This window comes from Poromitra crassiceps, assembly GCF_964638095.1.
Source record: "Poromitra crassiceps genome assembly, chromosome: 8".
Classification (NCBI taxonomy): domain Eukaryota; kingdom Metazoa; phylum Chordata; class Actinopteri; order Beryciformes; family Melamphaidae; genus Poromitra; species Poromitra crassiceps.
Window position 1 is genome coordinate 29,348,572 of NC_139629.1, and position 17,737 is coordinate 29,366,308.

At 46.6% G+C, this 17,737-nt stretch overlaps 1 protein-coding gene across 1 annotated transcript in view; it reads left to right on the top strand.

The window, feature by feature from the left end:
- lmnb1 (lamin B1) overlaps positions 1-17,737 on the top strand; it is a 48,945-nt gene that overhangs the window by 771 nt on the left and 30,437 nt on the right. The window lies entirely within an intron of this gene.

The window sequence follows — 17,737 nt, forward strand, 5'->3', positions numbered from 1 at the left end:
CCATTTTCTCTACAATCCGCCATATGATAGGCCAAGCAGCATTTATTAAAAATATAATGATACAGGTAATATATATTGATTTTATATATGTATATATATATATATATATATTTATTACCTAAAAATTTACTAAAAATATGATACAGGTAATATATATTAATTATATATATATATATATAACATTTATATTTATTACCTGTATCATATTTTTAGTAAATTTTTATTTTTAGTAAATGTTTAGTTAGTATATATTTTTATATATATATATATATATATATATATATATTATTAAATTTTTGACTTGCTTGCTACCGCTCATAATTGTGTAGGCCAGTGACTCGTTTTCATATCAAGGAGAACCCCCTAATTTAGTCCACATTGGGGCTCACGGACCCCCCATTTTTTGACATATGTGTCTCGGACCCAAATCTGAATATGTGTCCAGAATTCCATGACTTATGTGTTGTAGGAAGATGGACCAAAACAGACATTCTTCTACTTATCCCAATTGTTTTAACTTCTTGTCAATGACATACTGTTAATGCTGAACTTTAATCTGAGGGACTCCCTCAATGAGCCATGGTGTTTCCCCGAACCCCATGTTGAGAACCACTGTAGGCTATGGGGGAAGAGAGCAGTTGAGGGAGTTAGCTAGGCTGGCAAAGCTAGGCTGGCAAAGCTAGCAATTACCTGCTAGGTTTGCCAGCCTAGCAGGTAATAGACTTCATCTGGTGGCCAGCTGTACATGAGGCTGTGTTAGATTCATAGAAGCCAGCAGGTCTCTGCATCCTGAGGACCAGGGGCCGTATCCACAAAGCTTCCTAGTATTACGAGTTGGTCCGTAGTGATTCAACTCTAAGAAAATGCTCTTAAAGTCGAAGTGAACCGGAACGGCATGCACCAGCGTGAGCGTGGGACACTGAAAACAAGTGGCGCTGGAAGTGCTTTTAGGTAGGGGGTGCTGTAAGGAAGGGACTCTCGGTGCTGCCTGCAAGGGCAGCGGCGACAAAAATGTGACTTTTTTTGGACTTTCATCCATATTTAGAAGAATATTTAATTTTAAATTAACATTAGGATTATACTGTTGTGATGTCGTTATTCAGTATCTTCTCCTTTTCTCACTCACTTTCATGTAAGCACCTGCTCTCCCTTTAGTCGTTTTACACTACAACAGACAGCAACACAGGCATAAACACTGAACTTATTATTATTATTATTATGGAAAACCAGATTATGATGAAAATCAAACACTTTTGAAGAGAGAGCATATGAAATAAGTAGGGGTGGGGGAAAAAATCGATTCGCCTAAGTATCGCGATTTTTTAATGTCACGATTTTTTGAATCGATCTTTGATTCCAGAATCGATAATCGCCACACAATTTTTTTTTTTTTTTTTTTTTGTGGTGCTTGCAGTCAGGCCACTCACTGAACAGCAGGCCAGGCGCCGCCTACTGGTTTACTAGCGGTTTTATTACTTTATTAGTTAGTCTGAAGTAATAATTACACTTCAGGGTTAAAGTGGGTGCATCTCATTGTAAAATTGGACTTCAAACGGCCCAAATCTGGCTTCAAACGGCCCAAATCTGGCTTCAAACGGCCCAAATTGGGCTTCAAACGGCCCAAATTTCACGCGCATCGGCCCATATCGGCCTGGCCTGCTTGGAATCTAATGCCCGGCCTGAATTATGACCCCAGTCCGCCCCTGTTTTTAACTGTATCGCCCAGCCCTACTCATGATATATAATATACAGTCTCTAGTGTATGATTAAACTTTTCCCATGTTCTAATCTAGTGTAAAAAGCAAACAAACTGAAAAAATAAAAGAAAAAAATAAACAAAAATCGCAATAAATCGTAATATCGAATCGCAATAATCGTAGAATCGCAATACTTAAGAATCGCAATATAAATCGAATCGGCACCCAAGAATCGTGATAGTATCGAATCGGGAGATAAGTGAATCGCCACAGCCCTAGAAATAAGATTAGAGCTGGGAAGCACAAACTGTTTTTAATGCATTTTGTTGGTGGTATAAACACAAGACAGCCAAATCCAACAATTTCAAAAATCTCTTGCCACCAGGGGGTGCTGCAGCACCCACCTTCCAGCTCCCTTGCTGAAAACAAATTGAGAGGTGGACAATATACGTGTTGATGATTTGATTTGACAATTCTGAGGACTGGCTTTGGCATTGGCCAATCCTGGCGTGTTCCACCCCCGAATCGGGTGGGATTCAGCCTGTTGTCGTGCTACGCGAGTGGGATCCGCAGAGTACCAGGCACCCACCGGCTTCGTGCAGGGCGAGCGGACAATCCGATCCATAGGTGCTGCCCGCCCGCCTGGAATCTCCGAGAGACGACCCCTGACAGCCAGGAAGGCTGTCAGGCTCGGAGGCGCGCGCCATTATCGTTATAAATGTAAATAATATTCCTGGAATGCGTGTTTTAACGAGCCAGTTACATTTCTTTGCATTCTTAGACATTACCGTTTGATTTAGTTTGCATAATTGCTCAATTTAGTAGTTAGTTTATGGGCTAGAAACTCTGCCAGATGACAGGCACTAGGCGCCATTTTCCCCTTCATTTGGAAGAGAAAATGATCCTGAAATGAAGACTTGATTGACAGCTGCATGTCGTGAAATGATTGGTTGAAATGGGGTAGAAATTTGATAGTACTAGCTAGGTGACGTCGGCAAACGAACTTTTGATGTGAAAAAGTGTGAAAAACTAAAGAAATTAGATTTGTTTTGCATACATTATTAAATAGGTGCACTGCATAGTACCCAGGTATTTGAACTAAAAGAAAATAAGTCATTTTTGGGTTCAGCTCGACTTTTAAGAGCGCATTGCATTTTGAATGGATACACCAGAAAACAGTTGAACCTTGTATCAGTGAAGGAGAATCAATGCACGTGTCAAGCTTGAATTATACCTGAAGCCTCCTCAAATCAGCAGACAGACACGCTCCTCTGCAAGGAGACACGCTCCTCTGCAAGGCTCCCGTGCTGCGAGTTTTCACCTGGACCTGCTCACCCCAAATCTAATAATGACGTGGGCGCGGCTGGGCGGACAAAGGGGAGTTTTCCAAAATAACGGTTACTTCCGCTAGAAGAAAGTAACCCGCACGGAGTATAAACATGCATTGAATTCCTGAACATTCCTAGAAGCCACCTGGTCGGCCTGCATGTTTAGAAACAATTATCTGCTATGAGCGCCCGCGAGCGCAGAACATTTCCACCGTAGCCCCGCCCCCTAGTAACAAGGTCCACGTCGCTGGCAGAGCGGCTGTAGTTTAGCAGCTCCCAGATTCTCTCTTCTCTTTGTTTGGCAATTTGTCCCTTGTCTTGTTAAGCCTATTGTCATATAATGTGATGTTGTGGTCCCAGTGAGACTGCTCTGTGACATGTTGTGGTCCCAGTGAGACTGCTCTGTGACATGTTGTGGTCCCAGTGAGACTGCTCTGTGACATGTTGGGATGTTGCGGTCCCAGTGAGACTGCTCTGTGACATGTTGTGGTCCCAGTGAGACTGCTCTGTGACATGTTGGGATGTTGCGGTCCCAGTGAGACTGCTCTGTGACATGTTGTGGTCCCAGTGAGACTGCTCTGTGACATGCTGTGGTCCCAGTGAGACTGCTCTGTGACATGTTGTGGTCCCAGTGAGACTGCTCTGTGACATGTTGTGGTCCCAGTGAGACTGCTCTGTGACATGCTGTGGTCCCAGTGAGACTGCTCTGTGACATGTTGTGGTCCCAGTGAGACTGCTCTGTGATGTTGTGGTCCCAGTGAGACTGCTCTGTGATGTTGTGGTCCCAGTGAGACTGCTCTGTGACATGAGTGGTTTTGCCTCCCGGCACATGTTTCTCAGTAGAATGTGACATACCACCGTGCATTCCAGTCATAGCTTAGCTCAGCTTGGCAGCGCTCAATCATTACCAGCAGCCCCCGAGGGGCCTCCCGTCCCAACACACAACTTCACTCACAAACCCTTTGAAAACTTTGATCACAATATAGCATATTTTCTGTAAATTCTATTTATAGTTTATATAAGATGACCACATGGCCATTTATTTATGTAGCCATAGAGAGGTCCAGTAACGAGTCCGGAAATCATCGATGCTAACAGCCCTGGTTCTTCACAGTTTTCGCCTATGGGAGTTTTGAATGGGTTTTTGGCGTGATGCTTCTAATAATCTCTCTGGGCAACGCTGGCTTAATCAAACGCGAACCAGTGTTTAGTAACATCATCTTCACACATGAATACCACTTTTATGAGTTTTGAAGCTTTTACATGCCGCTAAACGGGCGGCTAGCTAGCAAACGGCTAAATGAGACTACACTTTTGAGTCGATGGGGATATATACGTCAATAACGTCACCACTTCAAACGACGAACACGGAAATTCTCTTTCCCTCACCTGGTTCAGCCCCGTTCAGCCCGAGGTAATCAGTGCACACATCAACAACAGTCCAGGTTGACTGCTGACGTGACGTGAAGCCTATGCGACAGTGTGTAGTTCTGGATTAGCTTAGCTCGAGCATTTTACTTCTAGGGCTCGCATTTACGCTACAAAACTCATGAAAATGGTCCTCATGTGTGAAGATTATCCCGCTGAACCTTGGTTCGCGTTTGATTAATCTTGCGTTGCCCAGAGACCTTATTTGAAGCATCACGCCAAAAACCCATTCAAAAATCCCATAGACAGAAACAGTGAAGAACCAGGAAGTTCGGGACTTCCGCATTCAGCCTACAAAAATACGTCATCCCTGGACCTCTCTATTGAACCAGTTAAAATGTTGTCAAACCTCACAAAGGATACATGCATTCACAATACAGATAAGCATGGCTATTCTTTACAACACAAATAATAATCATTAGTTGCAGGGCAGTAGAATGAAACACAAACTGAACCACACCATCAGTTCGATTTTCAAAGAGGACACTAGCATTTGCTATTGATGTGATTTAAGCACTAATTTGGAATCATATCTAAAAGCGGCCACTAGGCGGCAGTATTTCTTTAGTCAACGTCAAAATACCTACATGTTCTTCAGTAGAAGAAGAATAAAACGGTAGAAGAAGAAGAACGTTAACCAACACAACTCACCCAGGGAAAGCTAAAGCTAACGATAGACGTTTTGTTGTCGGCCCTCAAGGGATTTCCTTGGGATGATGAGAGGATGGGAGGAGATGTTTTGCCAGGTTTAACGTTAGGAGGACACACGCAAATATGGATCAAACGCGGACTTAACACAGCACAAATGCCTGGGTAGACTAGGCGGATGGAATGGAGGTAACATCTCCCTGCTCTTTAGCCTACACACGGCTGATTTGTGCCACTTAAGTTATAAAGGGACGCAAGGGGCTTGTTGACACAGTCTGGTGCGTGTGTGGACTGTGGACGTGAGAAAAAAAGAAAACAGAATGAAGAAAGCACAGCGTGACGGACAATATTGCCGTAAAGAGTGTGATTTGCAACACAGCGATATAAACGATAGAGCATCATATCAGACGAAATACATTTTCTATCATCCAGACGAAATATATTGTCATATCGCCCAGCCCTAGTCCCAGTGAGACTGCTCTGTGACATGATGTGATGTTGTGGTCCCAGTGAGACTGCTCTGTGACATGATGTGATGTTGTGGTCCCAGTGAGACTGCTCTGTGACATGTTGTGGTCCCAGTGAGACTGCTCTGTGACATGTTGTGGTCCCAGTGAGACTGCTCTGTGATGTTGTGGTCCCAGTGAGACTGCTCTGTGACATGTGATGTTGTGGTCCCAGTGAGACTGCTCTGTGACATGTGATGTTGTGGTCCCAGTGAGACTGCTCTGTGACATGTTGTGGTCCCAGTGAGACTGCTCTGTGACATGATGTGATGTTGTGGTCCCAGTGAGACTGCTCTGTGACATGATGTGATGTTGTGGTCCCAGTGAGACTGCTCTGTGACATGTTGTGGTCCCAGTGAGACTGCTCTGTGACATGATGTGATGTTGCGGTCCCAGTGAGACTGCTCTGTGACATGTTGTGGTCCCAGTGAGACTGCTCTGTGACATGTTGTGGTCCCAGTGAGACTGCTCTGTGACATGATGTGATGTTGTGGTCCCAGTGAGACTGCTCTGTGACATGTTGTGGTCCCAGTGAGACTGCTCTGTGACATGTTGTGGTCCCAGTGAGACTGCTCTGTGACATGTTGTGGTCCCAGTGAGACTGCTCTGTGATGTTGTGGTCCCAGTGAGACTGCTCTGTGACATGATGTGATGTTGTGGTCCCAGTGAGACTGCTCTGTGACATGTTGTGGTCCCAGTGAGACTGCTCTGTGACATGTTGTGGTCCCAGTGAGACTGCTCTGTGACATGTTGTGGTCCCAGTGAGACTGCTCTGTGACATGTTGTGCTCCCAGTGAGACTGCTCTGTGATGTTGTGGTCCCAGTGAGACGGCTCTGTGACATGATGTGATGTTGTGGTCCCAGTGAGACTGCTCTGTGACATGTTGTGGTCCCAGTGAGACTGCTCTGTGATGTTGTGGTCCCAGTGAGACTGCTCTGTGACATGTTGTGGTCCCAGTGAGACTGCTCTGTGACATGTTGTGGTCCCAGTGAGACTGCTCTGTGACATTATGTGATGTTGTGGTCCCAGTGAGACTGCTCTGTGACATGTTGTGGTCCCAGTGAGACTGCTCTGTGACATGATGTGATGTTGCGGTCCCAGTGAGACTGCTCTGTGACATGTTGTGGTCCCAGTGAGACTGCTCTGTGACATGTTGTGGTCCCAGTGAGACTGCTCTGTGATGTTGTGGTCCCAGTGAGACTGCTCTGTGACATGTGATGTTGTGGTCCCCGTGAGACTGCTCTGTGACATGTTGTGGTCCCAGTGAGACTGCTCTGTGACATGATGTGATGTTGTGGTCCCAGTGAGACTGCTCTGTGACATGTTGTGGTCCCAGTGAGACTGCTCTGTGACATGTGATGTTGTGGTCCCCGTGAGACTGCTCTGTGACATGTTGTGGTCCCAGTGAGACTGCTCTGTGACATGATGTGATGTTGTGGTCCCAGTGAGACTGCTCTGTGACATGTTGTGGTCCCAGTGAGACTGCTCTGTGATGTTGTGGTCCCAGTGAGACTGCTCTGTGACATGATGTGATGTTGTGGTCCCAGTGAGACTGCTCTGTGACATGTTGTGGTCCCAGTGAGACTGCTCTGTGACATGTTGTGGTCCCAGTGAGACTGCTCTGTGACATGTTGTGGTCCCAGTGAGACTGCTCTGTGACATGTTGTGGTCCCAGTGAGACTGCTCTGTGATGTTGTGGTCCCAGTGAGACTGCTCTGTGACATGATGTGATGTTGTGGTCCCAGTGAGACTGCTCTGTGACATGTTGTGGTCCCAGTGAGACTGCTCTGTGACATGATGTGATGTTGTGGTCCCAGTGAGACTGCTCTGTGACATGTTGTGGTCCCAGTGAGACTGCTCTGTGACATGATGTGATGTTGTGGTCCCAGTGAGACTGCTCTGTGACATGTTGTGGTCCCAGTGAGACTGCTCTGTGACATGTTGTGGTCCCAGTGAGACTGCTCTGTGACATGTTGTGGTCCCAGTGAGACTGCTCTGTGATGTTGTGGTCCCAGTGAGACTGCTCTGTGACATGATGTGATGTTGTGGTCCCAGTGAGACTGCTCTGTGACATGTTGTGGTCCCAGTGAGACTGCTCTGTGATGTTGTGGTCCCAGTGAGACTGCTCTGTGACATGATGTGATGTTGTGGTCCCAGTGAGACTGCTCTGTGACATGTTGTGGTCCCAGTGAGACTGCTCTGTGACATGATGTGATGTTGTGGTCCCAGTGAGACTGCTCTGTGACATGTTGTGGTCCCAGTGAGACTGCTCTGTGACATGATGTGATGTTGTGGTCCCAGTGAGACTGCTCTGTGACATGTTGTGGTCCCAGTGAGACTTCTCTGTGACATGTTGTGGTCCCAGTGAGACTGCTCTGTGACATGTTGTGGTCCCAGTGAGACTGCTCTGTGATGTTGTGGTCCCAGTGAGACTGCTCTGTGACATGATGTGATGTTGTGGTCCCAGTGAGACTGCTCTGTGACATGTTGTGGTCCCAGTGAGACTGCTCTGTGACATGTTGTGGTCCCAGTGAGACTGCTCTGTGATGTTGTGGTCCCAGTGAGACTGCTCTGTGACATGTTGTGATGTTGCAGTCCCAGTGAGACTGCTCTGTGATGTTGTGGTCCAGTGAGACTGTTCTGTGATGTTGTGGTCCCAGTGAGACTGCTCTGTGACATGTTGTGGTCCCAGTGAGACTGCTCTGTGACATGTTGTGGTCCCAGTGAGACTGCTCTGTGACATGTTGTGGTCCCAGTGAGACTGCTCTGTGATGTTGTGGTCCCAGTGAGACTGCTCTGTGACATGTTGTGGTCCCAGTGAGACTGCTCTGTGACATGCTGTGGTCCCAGTGAGACTGCTCTGTGACATGTTGTGGTCCCAGTGAGACTGCTCTGTGACATGTTGTGGTCCCAGTGAGACTGCTCTGTGACATGTTGTGGTCCCAGTGAGACTGCTCTGTGATGTTGTGGTCCCAGTGAGACTGCTCTGTGACATGAGTGGCTTTGCCTCCCGGCACATGTTTCTCAGTAGAATGTGACATACCACCGTGCATCATTCCAGTCATAGCTTAGCTCAGCTTGGCAGTGCTCCATCATGACCTGAGGCTAACCAGGTCATGACGAGGGGCCTCCCGTCCCAACACACAACTTCACTCACAAACCCTTTGAAAACGTCACATCGTGCACTTTGTCAAAACAGGCAGAGAGCTGGGAAACGGATGTACTATTGAGCTAGATTCAAGATTCAAGATTTTTATTGTCACTCCGTAGTACAAGTATCACGTGTGAAATCCTTATGCTGTAGACTCTAACCCTAACCCTAACCCTAACCCTTACAACATAGTGCAAAATAACAGGTCATATAGGTGCAGGAAAAGAAGAGAAACAACAAGCAATAACAGTAAAGCACTAAAAACAAGCCAGAAACAGTGACGTTCACTCACTTCACTGCACATTAGGGTTGTGCGATGTCAGGAATTTATCCATCGTGATTATTTTACAGTGAAACATCGTTTTGCACGATGCCATCCTCATTGGGGTGGGGGTTGGGGGAATAATTAATTATTTATTAAGTCGCTGCGTTGCTGTAATGCGTTCACGTTTTAACAGGACAGCTGAGCCTGAGCTCTACATGATACCAGCGGGCTTGAATACTGCTCTGTGCTACAGCACAGAGCCACGCGACTGAAGTGGGCATCGCTGTCACTATAAAAACTAACGTTAACGTTACTCACCAACAACGTGTGTGTGTTGAATTTAACTAGCTGGCAGAAAACCGACTGAATTACTGGCTGATATAACGTTAGATTCGCCTGGCTCTGGCTCAAGCAGTACTGCTGTAACAGCTAGCAGTAGCCTAGCTGCTGCTGCTGCTGCTGCTCTATTTCTCTCTCAACTCTCTCCAGTCTCCTCAACCCTCTCTTATTAGGTTAAAAAGCCCACGTGAATCTAACGTTTTATATCCGCCAGTAATTCTGTCACTTTTCTGCCAGCTAGTTAAATTCAACACACACACGTTGTTGGTCAGGATCTGACTGTAATGTTAACGTTAGCCTGCGCAGTTCAATATTGCTAGTGTTTCACTTTCACTTTCACTTTTGAAACAGGCGAGTTAAATTCACAGTTGAAGACTTGTACTCACTGTGGGTTGAAAACAGGAAAGAACGTGAAGTTTCTTCTTTCTCTTAAAAGTTTTCACAACAAAATAACTGACTTCTCATGCGCGGGGGACGCCCCGACGACATTAAACAAGCGCTCCCAGTGCAGAGAAGCACTAAAGAGGAGGAGGGGAGGCTTCTCTGAGTCTGAACTGGGGGCGCTCGTTTAATGCTGCCGGCGCGTCCCCCACGCGTCACGGTAAGTGGACTAGGTATGTTTTATTATTAAAACGGCACAAATTTAATTTGAACAGATAATTAATCACGATGATCCGATGTAGAAGGCTCAGAGGTCGATGGGGGGTCGGCCAATCACGATGGTCGATGCCATCGTCCATCGTGCCAACCCTAATATATATGTAAGGGATAATGTATATTGAGGCGGTGATTACGGGGGAAATAATGACCGACAGGTGGATTGAGCCCGACGCGCAGCGGAGGGCTTAATCGTTCACCTGAAGGTCATTATTTCCCAGTAATCACCGACTCAATATACATTATCCCGCTTAGATAATGTATTTACCGTAAATATCCTGACCATAAGGCGCACCGGTATATAAGCCGCAGCAGCAAAATTGACTGTTTTTTACATATATAAGCCGCACCGGACTATAAGCCGCGGGTGTTTTGATGTTTAATTACCATATGTAAGTGTTCGTGCACAGAGGGGATTGTCGGGAAAGAGATGGCTGTTTGGGGAAGCTCCCATTTATTAACATTTCAACAAAACAAAACAAAAGTCAGGTCACTAATCCCCAGACAAAATCACACAACAATAGGCTATATCACACAGGATAAGGCGCAGTCACGGCTGTAAACAAAATAACTGTAAAACAATAATAAAACAATCAGTCAACAGTAGTGAGCCTACCAGAAAAGTCATTAATCCTTGTCTTCATCTTTTAGGTGAAGGTGCAGCAAATGGCTGTAACCAGAGAAGTCAAGTCACTAATCCTCGTCTTCCTCTTCTTCCTGCGTACTGAAACCACCAAAGTCCTCATCTTCAGTGTCGGAAACGAACAGGTTCAGGGTGGCTTCGTCAACCACTCTCCTCTCTCCTTCATTGTCACTCAAAACCAACGAACTCCTCTTCGTCACTGTCGGCATCGAACAGCCTCTGAAGCCTCTGACGGCCCTCAGCGCCAGCTGTGGCGGCGTCATCCTCTTCATCCCGCAGCAGTCCAGCCTTTTGGAACCCGTTGGTGATTGTGGATGTTTTCACACTCCTATAATATTCCGTGATCTTCCTTTGTGTGAGTTCGCCGAAGTTTGTGATTTTCTCCTGGTAGTCGGGAGGGAGTTGTTCAGTAGTTCTCGCCCGGACGGACAGTCCCTTTCGTCTCATGAATCGGAAGCACCAAGATGGGCCACCTATGAAATGTTCAATTTTCATTTCGGTGGCGACTGTTTTGGCCTTCAGTCGGATCTGCACCATGGAAACGCCTCCGGCCGTCTACTCTCTGGGTCAACACCCAATCTTCAAGGGAATCTTCAAGTTCGGGCCATCTGCTTTTATGACCTCTGAAGGACTTTTTGGTCTTCTTGCACTGAGACAGTTCCTCCTGCTGCACCTTCCAACGCCTCACCATTGACTCGTCGATGCCCAGGTTACGCGCTGCTGCTCTATTTCCCTCTTTTAATGCGAGATTGACTGCTTTCAACTTGAAAGCTGCGTCGTGTGAATTTCTGCGTACCTTCCCCATGGTAAGTGAGAGAGAGTTGCTTCTACTGCTCGTCTTGTGATTCCGGGCTGCTGATGAACTTTGAACCGGTAGGAGTAACCGGTTGATTTCCGCCAATTTTTATTTATATAGCACCTTTCATACACAAAGGCAATTCAAGGTGCTTTACAAAAAAATAATCGAAAAAACAAGCAGCAAAGCAATGCACATAAAATGTGCTGATGAAGCTGTGTAACCTGTAAAATCCATCGATTTTGGAGGTCACCGAGTGGCCGTTTGCTTACCGTAATTACCATATGTAAGGGTTCACGCACAGAGGGGATTGTCGGGAAAGAGATGGCTGTTTGAGGAAGCTCCCATTTACCGTATTACCGTAACATTTCAACAAAACAAAACAACATAACACAACACCACCTTTGTTTATTTTTACAGTGCACACAGTGTCCGCGGTGTGGTGAAAAGAGGGCAAGAGAGGAAATTAAAACAGAAGTGGATTTATAGTTAGAAAGAGTGCTAAAAAAGAGAGATTTTATTTGTTTTTTTTTGTTTTTTTCTGAAAAAATCCATAGATAAGCCGCACCGTTATATAAGCCGCAGGGCCAAAAAACGGGGAAAAAGCCGCGGCTTATAGTCCGGAATTTACGGTACAACTAAATCATTAGTATTTACAACTAAATCATTCAATAATCTGACAAAAATATTTTGTCAGAAATAGCGGTTTCATTCGTAATTGGCACACAAGACACCACAGCTGCAACTGGTTGGCCTAATTAGTAGTGTCTTGCTGACAAAAGGCTCTTATCAACTGATTAATCCAGGTGTGGCAGAGCAGCGGTCGGTTGAGAAATAATGACCGGTGAATATTGTTGATTGACCAATCAGAATCGAGTATTCAAGAGAGCCGTGTTCTAAATATATATATTAGAGCCCGACCGATATATCGGTTTGCCGATATTGGCCAGAGTATCCACGGGGTCTTGAAAAGTCTTGAAAGTTGGGAATTCAATTTAGGGAAAATCAAGACCCTTGAAAAGTATTGAATTTCAATACTTTTTTCAGAAAAGTATTGAATTTCAATACTTTTTTCAGAAAAGTATTGAATTTCAATACTTTTTTCAGAAAAGTCTTAAGTAAATTTCAAATTCAAGGCCCTTTAAATGTGTTTAAATGTGTTATATTTCGATGTGAATAGCATATAATGTCCAAAGATTTTGAAAAAAGTTTACGTGAATCCATTTATCAGCTTGAGAGAAAGTGCCCGGGTCGCTTGACAGAGTGCATTTACGCGGCCCCTCCCCCCGGCTACACGAGCAATCAGTGTAGCTGTGAGGAGGGAGGGGGGGGGGGGGGGGGGGGGCGCTCACCAGCACACGGCCAGAGGCTGTGTGTGTGTGTGTGGGGGGGGGGGGGGGGGCGCTCACCAGCACACGGCCAGAGGCTGTGTGTGTGTGTGTGTGGGGGGGGGGGGCGCTCACCAGCACACGGCCAGAGGCTGTGTGTGTGTGTGTGGGGGGGGGGGGGGGCGCTCACCAGCACACAGCCAGAGGCTGTGTGTGTCCATCAACATTGAAACTATGACGCCACAGGTCTCTTTCTGAGGAATTGTAGCATTGCATCAGTGACAGTTGATCAGTGTTTCTCACGCCACAATAGTTTGACTGCCACATATATTAATTTCAATTCAGCCTCTTCATTTTGCTCTCAGAGTGCACCAGATTGATGCATCTTACTTTAAAATGTACAACATTTTCTTTCAAGAGGGTCCAGGGTCTATCCACCATGATCTCTCCAAATCCTCAGGGAAACACTGTTGTGTGCATGTGTGTGTGAGTGAGCGAGTGAGCATGTTATTGTTATAAATTAGGGCTGTCAATCGATTAAAATATTTAATCGCGATTAATCGCATGATTTCCATAGTTAACTCACGATTAATCGCAAATTAATCGCATTTTTTAAATCTGTTCTAAATCTACCTTAAACCGAGGTAGGCTACTTTAAACCTGAGAGCTTTGTGCAAATATGCACTGTTGTATTAATATGGGTAGCTATCATTCGTATGGGTAAGTATTTGGCCATTGGTAATATTGTTATTATTGCTACTAGTTACTGGGAATACACATCTCTCAGGCTGCACTGTGTGAAGTTAATTGGTGCGATCCTCTACATCTCTTCAGCCACAGACAGGAGAAGCTGCGTGCATGCTCTCTCCCCCCTCTCTCTTTCTCTCTGGGTATCTCTCTCTCTCGCGTTCCCGTTCTCCGTCGGTCCCTCTCTCACTGCCTGTCTGTCCATCTCGCTCGCTTTCTCTGCCTCTCTCTCTCCCTCGTCCCCCCCCCCTCCCGTTCTCCGTCTGTCTGTCTCTCACTCTCTCTGCCACGGTGAGACGAGACAGACGCGCTCCCTCTCTCTCACCCAAAATGCTTTCTCAATTTGAAGCTGAACTTGCCAATATACCCATTTTATTCCTCCTTCTCTGCTCACAGAGCTTTCTTTCTGCTTGCTATCAACGTTACTGCTTCCTGATTTCCAGGAACGATAGTTAACGTGCGATTAACGCGTTAACGCTGACAGCCCTATTATAAATATACTTTTTTTTAAAAGTTTAAATAAACCTGGCCTTTGGGTTAGTCACGCAGTTTATTCTCTTGAGCTTTATTCCTTCCCAGCCTATCTGAATTCTGTTGTATTGATACAGTGCATAGAAGTTATGGCAAACTAGTTTTGCAATCTCAAACTCAAAATGTATAGTAATTGTGTTAGTTGAAGGTGTGACGTTGATGTAATCGGTTACAGCTCAAAGTGGCGATGGGGTCTTGAAATTTATTGGAAGGGTCTTGAAAAAGTCTTGAATTTAACTTCAGGATTGCTGCATATACCCTGTTGGCCGATCACCGATATATCATATCGGCCGATATTGCAGATTTTTTTTTTTTTTTTTTTTTAAGTTATAGACAGCATGTTGTGTATATTTGATATTTTTTCTTAACTATTTGTTCTATTTCTTGTGTTTTTGTTAACACAAGAAGTTAAGTTTACGGTTTCATTGCATTGATGTCATTTTGGACAATAAAGTTTATTAATAAGCTGTAAAATATCCTGCCTACATTACATATTTCAATTAATGTCAACTCATATCTTTGTCAAGTGTTTGATATTTGAGGGATCATTGCAAAAAAATTGTGTAATATAATGTGTATATATAATGTAAGAATATACTTCCTGGCAGACCTTGGCACAGCTATACCTAACTTCCTGTCTGTTGTTTTCTAACTCGCAGTATCTTGACACTGGTAACTGCGGACTGTGCGGAGGAGGAAATTATTCCGAATTATTCAGCTTCAGTCTCAGACAGAGCAAGGCTGTTAACGTTAACGCAGTCACTCAGCGGTCCCACGTGTTGTTTTGTTGTGACAACGTGTCCTAAATGCACGATTGAACCGTGCGGTGATAACGTTTCTGTGTCCTTGAAACGCATGCGTGTGTCTGTCTCGAGACTCCTGTCAGCTGAGCCAGAGAGCGGCTGAGCTGCTTCCAGAGGAGCCGCATAGAAACAAACAGGTGGTGTTGTTTCCAGAAGATGGTGCATAGAAACAAACAGGTGGTGTTGTTTCCAGAGGATTATGAATGCAGCCAGAAACCAATGAATTTGGGAAGGGAGGTAAAGCATTGCTGCTGCTGCCACCGTCATTCCATGGTAGTATAGTGTCTCAGGGTAGTAGCGTGTCTCAGGGTAGTAGCGTGTCTCACAGGGTAGTAGCGTGTCTCACGGTAGTAGCGTGTCTCAGGGTAGTAGCGTGTCTCAGGGTAGTAGCGTGTCTCACGGTAGTAGCGTGTCTCACGGTAGTAGCATGTCTCAGGGTAGTAGCGTGTGTCACAGACAGTGGTAGTGTGTCTCACGGTAGTAGCATGTCTCAGGGTAGTAGCGTGTGTCACAGACAGTGGTAGCGTGTCTCACGGTAGTAGCATGTCTCAGGGTAGTAGCGTGTGTCAGACAGTGGTAGTGTGTCTCACGGTAGTAGCATGTCTCAGGGTAGTAGCGTGTGTCAGACAGTAGTAGCGTGTCTCACGGTAGTAGCGTGTGTCACAGACAGTAGTAGCGTGTCTGATGGTAGTAGCGTGTCTCAGGGTAGTAGCGTGTCTCAGGGTAGTAGCGTGTCTCAGGGTAGTAGCGTGTCTCAGGGTAGTAGCGTGTCTCAGGGTAGTAGCGTGTCTCAGGGTAGTAGCGTGTCTCACGGTAGTAGCGTGTCACAGGGTAGTAGCGTGTCACAGGGTAGTAGCGTGTCACAGGGTAGTAGCGTGTCTCAGGGTTGTAGCGTGTCTCAGGGTAGTAGCGTGTCTCAGGGTAGTAGCGTGTCTCAGGGTAGTAGCGTGTCTCATGGTAGTAGCATGTCTCAGGGTAGTATAGTGTCTCAGGGTAGTAGCGTGTGTCAGGGTAGTAGCGTGTGTCACAGGGTAGTAGCGTGTCTCAGGGTAGTAGCGTGTCTCAGGGTAGTAGCGTGTCTCACAGGGTAGTAGCGTGTGTCAGGGTAGTAGCGTGTGTCACAGGGTAGTAGCGTGTCTCAGGGTAGTAGCGTGTCTCAGGGTAGTAGCGTGTCTCAGGGTAGTAGCGTGTCTCAGGGTAGTAGCGTGTCTCTCGGTAGTAGCGTGTCTCAGGGTAGTAGCGTGTCTCACAGGGTAGTAGCGTGTCTCAGGGTAGTAGCGTGTCTCACAGGGTAGTAGCGTGTCTCAGGGTAGTAGGGTGTCTCAGGGTAGTAGCGTGTCTCACAGGGTAGTAGCGTGTCTCAGGGTAGTAGCGTGTCAGGGAAGTAGCGTGTCTCTCAGGGGAGTAGCGTGTCTCAGGGTAGTAGCGTGTCTCAGGGTAGTAGCGTGTCAGGGTAGTAGCGTGTCTCAGGGTAGTAGCGTGTCTCAGGGTAGTAGCGTGTCTCAGGGTAGTAGCGTGTCTCAGGGTAGTAGCGTGTCTCAGGGTAGTAGCGTGTCTCAGGGTAGTAGCGTGTCTCACGGTAGTAGCGTGTCTCACAGGGTAGTAGCGTGTCTCAGGGTAGTAGCGTGTCTCAGGGTAGTAGCGTGTCTCAGGGTAGTAGCGTGTCTCAGGGTAGTAGGGTGTCTCAGGGTAGTAGGGTGTCTCAGGGTAGTAGGGTGTCTCAGGGTAGTAGGGTGTCTCAGGGTAGTAGGGTGTCTCAGGGTAGTAGGGTGTCTCAGGGTAGTAGCGTGTCTCAGGGTAGTAGCGTGTCTCAGGGTAGTAGCGTGTCTCAGGGTAGTAGCGTGTCTCAGGGTAGTAGCGTGTCTCAGGGTAGTAGCGTGTCTCAGGGTAGTAGCGTGTCTCAGGGTAGTAGCGTGTCTCAGGGTAGTAGCGTGTCTCAGGGTAGTAGCGTGTCTCAGGGTAGTAGCGTGTCTCAGGGTAGTAGCGTGTCTCAGGGTAGTAGCGTGTCTCAGGGTAGTAGCGTGTCTCAGGGTAGTAGCGTGTCTCAGGGTAGTAGGGTGTCTCAGGGTAGTAGCGTGTCTCAGGGTAGTAGCGTGTCTCAGGGTAGTAGCGTGTCTCAGGGTAGTAGCGTGTCTCAGGGTAGTAGCGTGTCTCAGGGTAGTAGGGTGTCTCACAGGGTAGTAGCGTGTCTCAGGGTAGTAGCGTGTCTCACAGGGTAGTAGCGTGTCTCACAGGGTAGTAGCGTGTCTCACAGGGTAGTAGCGTGTCTCAGGGTAGTAGTGTGTCTCACAGGGTAGTAGTGTGTCTCACAGGGTAGTAGTGTGTCTCACAGGGTAGTAGTGTGTCTCACAGGGTAGTAGGGTGTCTCAGGGTAGTAGTGTGTCTCACAGGGTAGTAGTGTGTCTCACAGGGTAGTAGTGTGTCTCACAGGGTAGTAGTGTGTCTCACAGGGTAGTAGCGTGTCTCACAGGGTAGTAGCGTGTCTCACAGGGTAGTAGCGTGTCTCACAGGGTAGTAGTGTGTCTCACAGGGTAGTAGTGTGTCTCACAGGGTAGTAGGGTGTCTCAGGGTAGTAGCGTGTCTCAGGGTAGTAGCGTGTCTCACAGGGTAGTAGTGTGTCTCACAGGGTAGTAGTGTGTCTCACAGGGTAGTAGTGTGTCTCACAGGGTAGTAGTGTGTCTCACAGGGTAGTAGTGTGTCTCACAGGGTAGTAGTGTGTCTCACAGGGTAGTAGTGTGTCTCACAGGGTAGTAGCGTGTCTCACAGGGTAGTAGCGTGTCTCACAGGGTAGTAGCGTGTCTCACAGGGTAGTAGCGTGTCTCACAGGGTAGTAGTGTGTCTCACAGGGTAGTAGTGTGTCTCACAGGGT